The sequence below is a fragment of the Phyllobates terribilis genome, unplaced genomic scaffold (genome assembly GCF_046119375.1).
Source record: "Phyllobates terribilis strain yellow unplaced genomic scaffold, ASM4611937v1 Scaffold_94__1_contigs__length_6153435, whole genome shotgun sequence".
NCBI lineage: Eukaryota > Metazoa > Chordata > Amphibia > Anura > Dendrobatidae > Phyllobates > Phyllobates terribilis.
In genome coordinates, this window is record NW_027362854.1 from 3415459 (window position 1) to 3429109 (window position 13651).

General features: G+C 46.9%; 9 non-coding genes across 9 annotated transcripts; all 9 read left to right on the forward strand.

Moving 5' to 3' along the window:
- The first annotated feature begins 1932 nt into the window (after positions 1-1932).
- On the forward strand, positions 1933-2123 carry LOC141198360 (U2 spliceosomal RNA). The gene has a single exon (XR_012270312.1). It is a non-coding gene; the product is annotated as a U2 spliceosomal RNA (small nuclear RNA).
- A 1115-nt stretch (positions 2124-3238) lies between these two features.
- LOC141198361 (U2 spliceosomal RNA) lies at positions 3239-3429 on the forward strand. Its single transcript, XR_012270313.1, has one exon. It is a non-coding gene; the product is annotated as a U2 spliceosomal RNA (small nuclear RNA).
- Positions 3430-4544: 1115 nt separating this feature from the next.
- LOC141198362 (U2 spliceosomal RNA) lies at positions 4545-4735 on the forward strand. Its single transcript, XR_012270314.1, has one exon. It is a non-coding gene; the product is annotated as a U2 spliceosomal RNA (small nuclear RNA).
- Positions 4736-5850: 1115 nt separating this feature from the next.
- LOC141198363 (U2 spliceosomal RNA) lies at positions 5851-6041 on the forward strand. The gene has a single exon (XR_012270315.1). It is a non-coding gene; the product is annotated as a U2 spliceosomal RNA (small nuclear RNA).
- A 1115-nt stretch (positions 6042-7156) lies between these two features.
- On the forward strand, positions 7157-7347 carry LOC141198365 (U2 spliceosomal RNA). The gene has a single exon (XR_012270317.1). It is a non-coding gene; the product is annotated as a U2 spliceosomal RNA (small nuclear RNA).
- Positions 7348-8462: 1115 nt separating this feature from the next.
- On the forward strand, positions 8463-8653 carry LOC141198366 (U2 spliceosomal RNA). Its single transcript, XR_012270318.1, has one exon. It is a non-coding gene; the product is annotated as a U2 spliceosomal RNA (small nuclear RNA).
- A 1115-nt stretch (positions 8654-9768) lies between these two features.
- LOC141198429 (U2 spliceosomal RNA) lies at positions 9769-9959 on the forward strand. Its single transcript, XR_012270381.1, has one exon. It is a non-coding gene; the product is annotated as a U2 spliceosomal RNA (small nuclear RNA).
- Positions 9960-11074: 1115 nt separating this feature from the next.
- On the forward strand, positions 11075-11265 carry LOC141198367 (U2 spliceosomal RNA). Its single transcript, XR_012270319.1, has one exon. It is a non-coding gene; the product is annotated as a U2 spliceosomal RNA (small nuclear RNA).
- Positions 11266-12380: 1115 nt separating this feature from the next.
- On the forward strand, positions 12381-12571 carry LOC141198368 (U2 spliceosomal RNA). The gene has a single exon (XR_012270320.1). It is a non-coding gene; the product is annotated as a U2 spliceosomal RNA (small nuclear RNA).
- The last annotated feature ends 1080 nt before the right edge of the window (positions 12572-13651 follow it).

Below are 13651 nucleotides of genomic sequence, written 5' to 3' on the forward strand. Positions count from 1 at the left end.
TGAGTCTAAATTGTCTCCCTCCTGGTAAGACGTTCGTATCGGTACCTGATCGGGAGAGAATCCTACACTGGGGTCATTCGTCTAAACTAGCTGACCACGCCGGTCGGAAAAAGACCCTCCAGCTTATTACCCGACACTACTGGTGGCCTAACCTGCACAAGGATGTTATGGACTTTGTTTCTGCCTGTGTGTCCTGCGCCCGCAACAAAGTTCCGAGACACCTGTCGGCCGGCCGCCTTCTTCCTCTGCCAGTACCTGCTGCCCCCTGGCAGCATTTAGCGATGGACCCTCCTCAATTCCGTCCTGGGGATAAAGTCTGGCTCTCGTCCAAATATGTCCGACTCAAGATCCCTTCCTATAAGTTAGGGTCTCGGTTCATCGGCCCACTGGTGGTCATCGGTCAGATCAACCCGGTAGCCTATAAATTGAAACTCCCGGCCAACTTACGGATCCCTAACTCCTTCCATGTATCTCTCCTCAAACCTGTGGTACTTAACTCTTTTTCTAAGTCTATAGGTACGCCTCCTGCTCTGGTTTCTGCTGAGGACAAGTTTGAGGTAGAGAACATTCTTGCCAGCAAAAGGGTAAGAGGAAAGACCTTTTTTCTGGTAGATTGGAGGGGGTTTGGTCCTGAGGAGAGAACGTGGGAGCCCCGGGAGAACATCCATGCCCCTCTCATCCTAGCTAAATTTCTGTCTGGCCTAAAAAAGGGGGGGCCTAAAGGGGGGGGTACTGTAGCGCTGGCGTCCCTGCCCTCTGCTAGGCAGGGACGCTGCTCCCCTCACCGCTCTGCTCCGTGCCCGGCGTCCTCTCCCCGCTCTGCTGTCAGCGCGCGCTCCTGCCCGGCGTCCTCTCCCCGCTCTGCTGTCAGCGCGCGCTCCGTCCCGGCGTCCTCCTCCTGCTCTGCTCTCGGCGCGCGCTCCTTCCCGGCCCCTGTGCTTAGGGCGCGCGCGCGCGCGCTCCCCTCCTCTTAAAGGGGCCGCGCGCGCCGCCCTAAAGAGTCCCCGGCCAATGGCCGGAGGACTTCATCATATAAAAGGCACCTCCTCCAAAATGGAGGTGCCCGAGCAATGTTGTTTGCACCTGTGTCTCACCTGTGCTTCAGCCCTCAGGTCCCGTTGCCAGTTACCTGCCAGTTTCCTGCTAGTTACCTGCCAGTACCTGCCAGTTACCTGCCTGATTCCTGCCTGAATACTTGTTACCTGTCTGCCAGTCTGAGGTCCGACGGTCTGCCTTACTTCTCCTGTCAGTCTGTCTAAGGACCAGCCTGCCCGCTCACCTGGGAGCGCATGTCAGCTACCTGCCTGCTTGCCTGAGGTCCGACGGTCTGCCTTACTACTCCGGTCAGTCTGTCTATGGACCAGCTTGCCCGCTCACCTGGGAGCGCTTCTCCGTTATCTGCCTGCTTGCCAGCCCGGAGGCTCCGTTGTCACGTGCTGTGACCACCAGCTATCTCAGAGACTCTTGCCCGCTCACCTGGGAGCGCATCTCCGTTACCTGCCTGCTTGCCAGCCCGGAGGTCCCGTTGTCACGTGCGGTGACCATCAGCTATTCCAGAGACTCTTGCCCGCTCACCTGGGAGCGCATCTCCGTTACCTGCCTGCTTGCCAGCCCGGAGGTCCCGTTGTCACGTGCGGTGACCATCAGCTATTCCAGAGACTCTCGCTTGCTCACCTGGGAGCACACATCTACCACCTGCCTGCTAGCCTACCCGGAGGCTCTGCCATCACAGGTCGTACCTACCCCTTACCCAGAGACTGCCCTGATCACTTGCCGTAACTCCCTGTCCGTTCACCCAGAGACTGCCACCCGCTCCCTTACAAGGGCCGCCCCCTTGTATAGTAGCTCAGAGGTTCCGCCTCCCGGACCCGTTACAGTCCGCCTCCCGGACCCGTTACAGGGTGGCTCCGTAGTTTGAAACCAATTCTGGTTATCGCTTCTCGGCCTTTTGGCTAAGATCAAGTGTAGTATCTGTTCTTATCAGTTTAATATCTGATACGTCCCCTATCTGGGGACCATATATTAAATGGATTTTTAGAACAGGGAGATGGAAAAAGAGCTTGCTCTGTCCACTCCACGCATTGACCTGGTATTGCAGTATCTCCAGGACCGGTGCACCCCTTCTTTAATGCAGTTTCTAAAATCAGAAAGAATTGAATTCAATGTTTTTTGTTCATTTTGCTTGTTTGTCGGATTTGGGGATGGACTCTTTGGCTTTGCTTTTCTTCTCCTCATTGGATTTTTCATGTTCAAAGTTGCAGAAGCCAGATTACAAGCTCATTTTGGTTCAACTTCAGCAACTGTGCATTGCATTGCCATGTAATGTGATGCAATGCTATCTTTCTAGCTCTCCCTTTTTACTTCCTTTTGGATAAACAGACATATTAGGCAAGCATTTTGGAGCTTTCACCTAAATAACTACAGGTGGTGAGATAAGCTGCACAATATAATTGACCTTTCAGTATATTGTTGCACACACACCATCTATTTAGCAAATGCCCTTGTTATCAACAGCAGCCTTTTAAACTCACCTGAGCTAACAGGTATGTGCGCTGGTTACTCTGCTGCGCTTAAAATTTCTTTTTTGGTTTGCTACAATGCCTTTTCTGAAACGTTGTCTCCTTCTGCTGGAACACTGACTTCTTTCATTTAATGCCTGCAGACTATAAAAGAGAACCCAACCCAAAAAGTTTGGTTGATTAGTCTGTGGCATTCTGTTAAACTGTTGCTTATGGCGGTCTCTGTGAGCTTCTCAGCGACATTCAGCCAGCCAGGTATCCTGCCTGCAGTAGATGGAATGTGGCAATGGAACGCTGGCTGCGCGTGTCATAATAGGCTCTGAGCCTTTATATACCTGTGCACAGCAGCAGCCACCTTCAGTCTGCTGCTGGACAGCCAGCAGCAGCAGCAGCAGGAGAGGTATGTAATCAGGAGCCCTCCTGCTAAGGGTAGACAGCTGCTCGTTCCACCCCACCCCCCGCCTTAATTGGTTCTCCTCCCTTCCAACGGTGTTGAGGCGGGTGGGAACAGCAGGGGGTGAAGGTGCTGTGTTTAAAGAGGTGGAGTTATGCAGATCTAAAACGCGTGGATTGCAGCAGCAGCAAGCCGAAAAGTGCAGGCATGTAAGGGATCTAGAGGTTGACAACATGTCTTCTTAACGGGAGTCCAGGAGCTCATCTCCACAAATGGACTTTTCAGGATCCTTGGGTGGCTCCGTAGTTTGAAACCAATTCTGGTTATCGCTTCTCGGCCTTTTGGCTAAGATCAAGTGTAGTATCTGTTCTTATCAGTTTAATATCTGATACGTCCCCTATCTGGGGACCATATATTAAATGGATTTTTAGAACAGGGAGATGGAAAAAGAGCTTGCTCTGTCCACTCCACGCATTGACCTGGTATTGCAGTATCTCCAGGACCGGTGCACCCCTTCTTTAATGCAGTTTCTAAAATCAGAATGAATTGAATTCAATGTTTTTTGTTCATTTTGCTTGTTTGTCGGATTTGGGGATGGACTCTTTGGCTTTGCTTTTCTTCTCCTCATTGGATTTTTCATGTTCAAAGTTGCAGAAGCCAGATTACAAGCTCATTTTGGTTCAACTTCAGCAACTGTGCATTGCATTGCCATGTAATGTGATGCAATGCTATCTTTCTAGCTCTCCCTTTTTACTTCCTTTTGGATAAACAGACATATTAGGCAAGCATTTTGGAGCTTTCACCTAAATAACTACAGGTGGTGAGATAAGCTGCACAATATAATTGACCTTTCAGTATATTGTTGCACACACACCATCTATTTAGCAAATGCCCTTGTTATCAACAGCAGCCTTTTAAACTCACCTGAGCTAACAGGTATGTGCGCTGGTTACTCTGCTGCGCTTAAAATTTCTTTTTTGGTTTGCTACAATGCCTTTTCTGAAACGTTGTCTCCTTCTGCTGGAACACTGACTTCTTTCATTTAATGCCTGCAGACTATAAAAGAGAACCCAACCCAAAAAGTTTGGTTGATTAGTCTGTGGCATTCTGTTAAACTGTTGCTTATGGCGGTCTCTGTGAGCTTCTCAGCGACATTCAGCCAGCCAGGTATCCTGCCTGCAGTAGATGGAATGTGGCAATGGAACGCTGGCTGCGCGTGTCATAATAGGCTCTGAGCCTTTATATACCTGTGCACAGCAGCAGCCACCTTCAGTCTGCTGCTGGACAGCCAGCAGCAGCAGCAGCAGGAGAGGTATGTAATCAGGAGCCCTCCTGCTAAGGGTAGACAGCTGCTCGTTCCACCCCACCCCCCGCCTTAATTGGTTCTCCTCCCTTCCAACGGTGTTGAGGCGGGTGGGAACAGCAGGGGGTGAAGGTGCTGTGTTTAAAGAGGTGGAGTTATGCAGATCTAAAACGCGTGGATTGCAGCAGCAGCAAGCCGAAAAGTGCAGGCATGTAAGGGATCTAGAGGTTGACAACATGTCTTCTTAACGGGAGTCCAGGAGCTCATCTCCACAAATGGACTTTTCAGGATCCTTGGGTGGCTCCGTAGTTTGAAACCAATTCTGGTTATCGCTTCTCGGCCTTTTGGCTAAGATCAAGTGTAGTATCTGTTCTTATCAGTTTAATATCTGATACGTCCCCTATCTGGGGACCATATATTAAATGGATTTTTAGAACAGGGAGATGGAAAAAGAGCTTGCTCTGTCCACTCCACGCATTGACCTGGTATTGCAGTATCTCCAGGACCGGTGCACCCCTTCTTTAATGCAGTTTCTAAAATCAGAAAGAATTGAATTCAATGTTTTTTGTTCATTTTGCTTGTTTGTCGGATTTGGGGATGGACTCTTTGGCTTTGCTTTTCTTCTCCTCATTGGATTTTTCATGTTCAAAGTTGCAGAAGCCAGATTACAAGCTCATTTTGGTTCAACTTCAGCAACTGTGCATTGCATTGCCATGTAATGTGATGCAATGCTATCTTTCTAGCTCTCCCTTTTTACTTCCTTTTGGATAAACAGACATATTAGGCAAGCATTTTGGAGCTTTCACCTAAATAACTACAGGTGGTGAGATAAGCTGCACAATATAATTGACCTTTCAGTATATTGTTGCACACACACCATCTATTTAGCAAATGCCCTTGTTATCAACAGCAGCCTTTTAAACTCACCTGAGCTAACAGGTATGTGCGCTGGTTACTCTGCTGCGCTTAAAATTTCTTTTTTGGTTTGCTACAATGCCTTTTCTGAAACGTTGTCTCCTTCTGCTGGAACACTGACTTCTTTCATTTAATGCCTGCAGACTATAAAAGAGAACCCAACCCAAAAAGTTTGGTTGATTAGTCTGTGGCATTCTGTTAAACTGTTGCTTATGGCGGTCTCTGTGAGCTTCTCAGCGACATTCAGCCAGCCAGGTATCCTGCCTGCAGTAGATGGAATGTGGCAATGGAACGCTGGCTGCGCGTGTCATAATAGGCTCTGAGCCTTTATATACCTGTGCACAGCAGCAGCCACCTTCAGTCTGCTGCTGGACAGCCAGCAGCAGCAGCAGCAGGAGAGGTATGTAATCAGGAGCCCTCCTGCTAAGGGTAGACAGCTGCTCGTTCCACCCCACCCCCCGCCTTAATTGGTTCTCCTCCCTTCCAACGGTGTTGAGGCGGGTGGGAACAGCAGGGGGTGAAGGTGCTGTGTTTAAAGAGGTGGAGTTATGCAGATCTAAAACGCGTGGATTGCAGCAGCAGCAAGCCGAAAAGTGCAGGCATGTAAGGGATCTAGAGGTTGACAACATGTCTTCTTAACGGGAGTCCAGGAGCTCATCTCCACAAATGGACTTTTCAGGATCCTTGGGTGGCTCCGTAGTTTGAAACCAATTCTGGTTATCGCTTCTCGGCCTTTTGGCTAAGATCAAGTGTAGTATCTGTTCTTATCAGTTTAATATCTGATACGTCCCCTATCTGGGGACCATATATTAAATGGATTTTTAGAACAGGGAGATGGAAAAAGAGCTTGCTCTGTCCACTCCACGCATTGACCTGGTATTGCAGTATCTCCAGGACCGGTGCACCCCTTCTTTAATGCAGTTTCTAAAATCAGAATGAATTGAATTCAATGTTTTTTGTTCATTTTGCTTGTTTGTCGGATTTGGGGATGGACTCTTTGGCTTTGCTTTTCTTCTCCTCATTGGATTTTTCATGTTCAAAGTTGCAGAAGCCAGATTACAAGCTCATTTTGGTTCAACTTCAGCAACTGTGCATTGCATTGCCATGTAATGTGATGCAATGCTATCTTTCTAGCTCTCCCTTTTTACTTCCTTTTGGATAAACAGACATATTAGGCAAGCATTTTGGAGCTTTCACCTAAATAACTACAGGTGGTGAGATAAGCTGCACAATATAATTGACCTTTCAGTATATTGTTGCACACACACCATCTATTTAGCAAATGCCCTTGTTATCAACAGCAGCCTTTTAAACTCACCTGAGCTAACAGGTATGTGCGCTGGTTACTCTGCTGCGCTTAAAATTTCTTTTTTGGTTTGCTACAATGCCTTTTCTGAAACGTTGTCTCCTTCTGCTGGAACACTGACTTCTTTCATTTAATGCCTGCAGACTATAAAAGAGAACCCAACCCAAAAAGTTTGGTTGATTAGTCTGTGGCATTCTGTTAAACTGTTGCTTATGGCGGTCTCTGTGAGCTTCTCAGCGACATTCAGCCAGCCAGGTATCCTGCCTGCAGTAGATGGAATGTGGCAATGGAACGCTGGCTGCGCGTGTCATAATAGGCTCTGAGATTTTATATACCTGTGCACAGCAGCAGCCACCTTCAGTCTGCTGCTGGACAGCCAGCAGCAGCAGCAGCAGGAGAGGTATGTAATCAGGAGCCCTCCTGCTAAGGGTAGACAGCTGCTCGTTCCACCCCACCCCCCGCCTTAATTGGTTCTCCTCCCTTCCAACGGTGTTGAGGCGGGTGGGAACAGCAGGGGGTGAAGGTGCTGTGTTTAAAGAGGTGGAGTTATGCAGATCTAAAACGCGTGGATTGCAGCAGCAGCAAGCCGAAAAGTGCAGGCATGTAAGGGATCTAGAGGTTGACAACATGTCTTCTTAACGGGAGTCCAGGAGCTCATCTCCACAAATGGACTTTTCAGGATCCTTGGGTGGCTCCGTAGTTTGAAACCAATTCTGGTTATCGCTTCTCGGCCTTTTGGCTAAGATCAAGTGTAGTATCTGTTCTTATCAGTTTAATATCTGATACGTCCCCTATCTGGGGACCATATATTAAATGGATTTTTAGAACAGGGAGATGGAAAAAGAGCTTGCTCTGTCCACTCCACGCATTGACCTGGTATTGCAGTATCTCCAGGACCGGTGCACCCCTTCTTTAATGCAGTTTCTAAAATCAGAAAGAATTGAATTCAATGTTTTTTGTTCATTTTGCTTGTTTGTCGGATTTGGGGATATACTCTTTGGCTTTGCTTTTCTTCTCCTCATTGGATTTTTCATGTTCAAAGTTGCAGAAGCCAGATTACAAGCTCATTTTGGTTCAACTTCAGCAACTGTGCATTGCATTGCCATGTAATGTGATGCAATGCTATCTTTCTAGCTCTCCCTTTTTACTTCCTTTTGGATAAACAGACATATTAGGCAAGCATTTTGGAGCTTTCACCTAAATAACTACAGGTGGTGAGATAAGCTGCACAATATAATTGACCTTTCAGTATATTGTTGCACACACACCATCTATTTAGCAAATGCCCTTGTTATCAACAGCAGCCTTTTAAACTCACCTGAGCTAACAGGTATGTGCGCTGGTTACTCTGCTGCGCTTAAAATTTATTTTTTGGTTTGCTACAATGCCTTTTCTGAAACGTTGTCTCCTTCTGCTGGAACACTGACTTCTTTCATTTAATGCCTGCAGACTATAAAAGAGAACCCAACCCAAAAAGTTTGGTTGATTAGTCTGTGGCATTCTGTTAAACTGTTGCTTATGGCGGTCTCTGTGAGCTTCTCAGCGACATTCAGCCAGCCAGGTATCCTGCCTGCAGTAGATGGAATGTGGCAATGGAACGCTGGCTGCGCGTGTCATAATAGGCTCTGAGCCTTTATATACCTGTGCACAGCAGCAGCCACCTTCAGTCTGCTGCTGGACAGCCAGCAGCAGCAGCAGCAGGAGAGGTATGTAATCAGGAGCCCTCCTGCTAAGGGTAGACAGCTGCTCGTTCCACCCCACCCCCCGCCTTAATTGGTTCTCCTCCCTTCCAACGGTGTTGAGGCGGGTGGGAACAGCAGGGGGTGAAGGTGCTGTGTTTAAAGAGGTGGAGTTATGCAGATCTAAAACGCGTGGATTGCAGCAGCAGCAAGCCGAAAAGTGCAGGCATGTAAGGGATCTAGAGGTTGACAACATGTCTTCTTAACGGGAGTCCAGGAGCTCATCTCCACAAATGGACTTTTCAGGATCCTTGGGTGGCTCCGTAGTTTGAAACCAATTCTGGTTATCGCTTCTCGGCCTTTTGGCTAAGATCAAGTGTAGTATCTGTTCTTATCAGTTTAATATCTGATACGTCCCCTATCTGGGGACCATATATTAAATGGATTTTTAGAACAGGGAGATGGAAAAAGAGCTTGCTCTGTCCACTCCACGCATTGACCTGGTATTGCAGTATCTCCAGGACCGGTGCACCCCTTCTTTAATGCAGTTTCTAAAATCAGAAAGAATTGAATTCAATGTTTTTTGTTCATTTTGCTTGTTTGTCGGATTTGGGGATGGACTCTTTGGCTTTGCTTTTCTTCTCCTCATTGGATTTTTCATGTTCAAAGTTGCAGAAGCCAGATTACAAGCTCATTTTGGTTCAACTTCAGCAACTGTGCATTGCATTGCCATGTAATGTGATGCAATGCTATCTTTCTAGCTCTCCCTTTTTACTTCCTTTTGGATAAACAGACATATTAGGCAAGCATTTTGGAGCTTTCACCTAAATAACTACAGGTGGTGAGATAAGCTGCACAATATAATTGACCTTTCAGTATATTGTTGCACACACACCATCTATTTAGCAAATGCCCTTGTTATCAACAGCAGCCTTTTAAACTCACCTGAGCTAACAGGTATGTGCGCTGGTTACTCTGCTGCGCTTAAAATTTATTTTTTGGTTTGCTACAATGCCTTTTCTGAAACGTTGTCTCCTTCTGCTGGAACACTGACTTCTTTCATTTAATGCCTGCAGACTATAAAAGAGAACCCAACCCAAAAAGTTTGGTTGATTAGTCTGTGGCATTCTGTTAAACTGTTGCTTATGGCGGTCTCTGTGAGCTTCTCAGCGACATTCAGCCAGCCAGGTATCCTGCCTGCAGTAGATGGAATGTGGCAATGGAACGCTGGCTGCGCGTGTCATAATAGGCTCTGAGCCTTTATATACCTGTGCACAGCAGCAGCCACCTTCAGTCTGCTGCTGGACAGCCAGCAGCAGCAGCAGCAGGAGAGGTATGTAATCAGGAGCCCTCCTGCTAAGGGTAGACAGCTGCTCGTTCCACCCCACCCCCCGCCTTAATTGGTTCTCCTCCCTTCCAACGGTGTTGAGGCGGGTGGGAACAGCAGGGGGTGAAGGTGCTGTGTTTAAAGAGGTGGAGTTATGCAGATCTAAAACGCGTGGATTGCAGCAGCAGCAAGCCGAAAAGTGCAGGCATGTAAGGGATCTAGAGGTTGACAACATGTCTTCTTAACGGGAGTCCAGGAGCTCATCTCCACAAATGGACTTTTCAGGATCCTTGGGTGGCTCCGTAGTTTGAAACCAATTCTGGTTATCGCTTCTCGGCCTTTTGGCTAAGATCAAGTGTAGTATCTGTTCTTATCAGTTTAATATCTGATACGTCCCCTATCTGGGGACCATATATTAAATGGATTTTTAGAACAGGGAGATGGAAAAAGAGCTTGCTCTGTCCACTCCACGCATTGACCTGGTATTGCAGTATCTCCAGGACCGGTGCACTCCTTCTTTAATGCAGTTTCTAAAATCAGAAAGAATTGAATTCAATGTTTTTTGTTCATTTTGCTTGTTTGTCGGATTTGGGGATGGACTCTTTGGCTTTGCTTTTCTTCTCCTCATTGGATTTTTCATGTTCAAAGTTGCAGAAGCCAGATTACAAGCTCATTTTGGTTCAACTTCAGCAACTGTGCATTGCATTGCCATGTAATGTGATGCAATGCTATCTTTCTAGCTCTCCCTTTTTACTTCCTTTTGGATAAACAGACATATTAGGCAAGCATTTTGGAGCTTTCACCTAAATAACTACAGGTGGTGAGATAAGCTGCACAATATAATTGACCTTTCAGTATATTGTTGCACACACACCATCTATTTAGCAAATGCCCTTGTTATCAACAGCAGCCTTTTAAACTCACCTGAGCTAACAGGTATGTGCGCTGGTTACTCTGCTGCGCTTAAAATTTCTTTTTTGGTTTGCTACAATGCCTTTTCTGAAACGTTGTCTCCTTCTGCTGGAACACTGACTTCTTTCATTTAATGCCTGCAGACTATAAAAGAGAACCCAACCCAAAAAGTTTGGTTGATTAGTCTGTGGCATTCTGTTAAACTGTTGCTTATGGCGGTCTCTGTGAGCTTCTCAGCGACATTCAGCCAGCCAGGTATCCTGCCTGCAGTAGATGGAATGTGGCAATGGAACGCTGGCTGCGCGTGTCATAATAGGCTCTGAGCCTTTATATACCTGTGCACAGCAGCAGCCACCTTCAGTCTGCTGCTGGACAGCCAGCAGCAGCAGCAGCAGGAGAGGTATGTAATCAGGAGCCCTCCTGCTAAGGGTAGACAGCTGCTCGTTCCACCCCACCCCCCGCCTTAATTGGTTCTCCTCCCTTCCAACGGTGTTGAGGCGGGTGGGAACAGCAGGGGGTGAAGGTGCTGTGTTTAAAGAGGTGGAGTTATGCAGATCTAAAACGCGTGGATTGCAGCAGCAGCAAGCCGAAAAGTGCAGGCATGTAAGGGATCTAGAGGTTGACAACATGTCTTCTTAACGGGAGTCCAGGAGCTCATCTCCACAAATGGACTTTTCAGGATCCTTGGGTGGCTCCGTAGTTTGAAACCAATTCTGGTTATCGCTTCTCGGCCTTTTGGCTAAGATCAAGTGTAGTATCTGTTCTTATCAGTTTAATATCTGATACGTCCCCTATCTGGGGACCATATATTAAATGGATTTTTAGAACAGGGAGATGGAAAAAGAGCTTGCTCTGTCCACTCCACGCATTGACCTGGTATTGCAGTATCTCCAGGACCGGTGCACCCCTTCTTTAATGCAGTTTCTAAAATCAGAATGAATTGAATTCAATGTTTTTTGTTCATTTTGCTTGTTTGTCGGATTTGGGGATGGACTCTTTGGCTTTGCTTTTCTTCTCCTCATTGGATTTTTCATGTTCAAAGTCGCAGAAGCCAGATTACAAGCTCATTTTGGTTCAACTTCAGCAACTGTGCATTGCATTGCCATGTAATGTGATGCAATGCTATCTTTCTAGCTCTCCCTTTTTACTTCCTTTTGGATAAACAGACATATTAGGCAAGCATTTTGGAGCTTTCACCTAAATAACTACAGGTGGTGAGATAAGCTGCACAATATAATTGACCTTTCAGTATATTGTTGCACACACACCATCTATTTAGCAAATGCCCTTGTTATCAACAGCAGCCTTTTAAACTCACCTGAGCTAACAGGTATGTGCGCTGGTTACTCTGCTGCGCTTAAAATTTCTTTTTTGGTTTGCTACAATGCCTTTTCTGAAACGTTGTCTCCTTCTGCTGGAACACTGACTTCTTTCATTTAATGCCTGCAGACTATAAAAGAGAACCCAACCCAAAAAGTTTGGTTGATTAGTCTGTGGCATTCTGTTAAACTGTTGCTTATGGCGGTCTCTGTGAGCTTCTCAGCGACATTCAGCCAGCCAGGTATCCTGCCTGCAGTAGATGGAATGTGGCAATGGAACGCTGGCTGCGCGTGTCATAATAGGCTCTGAGATTTTATATACCTGTGCACAGCAGCAGCCACCTTCAGTCTGCTGCTGGACAGCCAGCAGCAGCAGCAGCAGGAGAGGTATGTAATCAGGAGCCCTCCTGCTAAGGGTAGACAGCTGCTCGTTCCACCCCACCCCCCGCCTTAATTGGTTCTCCTCCCTTCCAACGGTGTTGAGGCGGGTGGGAACAGCAGGGGGTGAAGGTGCTGTGTTTAAAGAGGTGGAGTTATGCAGATCTAAAACGCGTGGATTGCAGCAGCAGCAAGCCGAAAAGTGCAGGCATGTAAGGGATCTAGAGGTTGACAACATGTCTTCTTAACGGGAGTCCAGGAGCTCATCTCCACAAATGGACTTTTCAGGATCCTTGGGTGGCTCCGTAGTTTGAAACCAATTCTGGTTATCGCTTCTCGGCCTTTTGGCTAAGATCAAGTGTAGTATCTGTTCTTATCAGTTTAATATCTGATACGTCCCCTATCTGGGGACCATATATTAAATGGATTTTTAGAACAGGGAGATGGAAAAAGAGCTTGCTCTGTCCACTCCACGCATTGACCTGGTATTGCAGTATCTCCAGGACCGGTGCACCCCTTCTTTAATGCAGTTTCTAAAATCAGAAAGAATTGAATTCAATGTTTTTTGTTCATTTTGCTTGTTTGTCGGATTTGGGGATATACTCTTTGGCTTTGCTTTTCTTCTCCTCATTGGATTTTTCATGTTCAAAGTTGCAGAAGCCAGATTACAAGCTCATTTTGGTTCAACTTCAGCAACTGTGCATTGCATTGCCATGTAATGTGATGCAATGCTATCTTTCTAGCTCTCCCTTTTTACTTCCTTTTGGATAAACAGACATATTAGGCAAGCATTTTGGAGCTTTCACCTAAATAACTACAGGTGGTGAGATAAGCTGCACAATATAATTGACCTTTCAGTATATTGTTGCACACACACCATCTATTTAGCAAATGCCCTTGTTATCAACAGCAGCCTTTTAAACTCACCTGAGCTAACAGGTATGTGCGCTGGTTACTCTGCTGCGCTTAAAATTTCTTTTTTGGTTTGCTACAATGCCTTTTCTGAAACGTTGTCTCCTTCTGCTGGAACACTGACTTCTTTCATTTAATGCCTGCAGACTATAAAAGAGAACCCAACCCAAAAAGTTTGGTTGATTAGTCTGTGGCATTCTGTTAAACTGTTGCTTATGGCGGTCTCTGTGAGCTTCTCAGCGACATTCAGCCAGCCAGGTATCCTGCCTGCAGTAGATGGAATGTGGCAATGGAACGCTGGCTGCGCGTGTCATAATAGGCTCTGAGCCTTTATATACCTGTGCACAGCAGCAGCCACCTTCAGTCTGCTGCTGGACAGCCAGCAGCAGCAGCAGCAGGAGAGGTATGTAATCAGGAGCCCTCCTGCTAAGGGTAGACAGCTGCTCGTTCCACCCCACCCCCCGCCTTAATTGGTTCTCCTCCCTTCCAACGGTGTTGAGGCGGGTGGGAACAGCAGGGGGTGAAGGTGCTGTGTTTAAAGAGGTGGAGTTATGCAGATCTAAAACGCGTGGATTGCAGCAGCAGCAAGCCGAAAAGTGCAGGCATGTAAGGGATCTAGAGGTTGACAACATGTCTTCTTAACGGGAGTCCAGGAGCTCATCTCCACAAATGGACTTTTCAGGATCC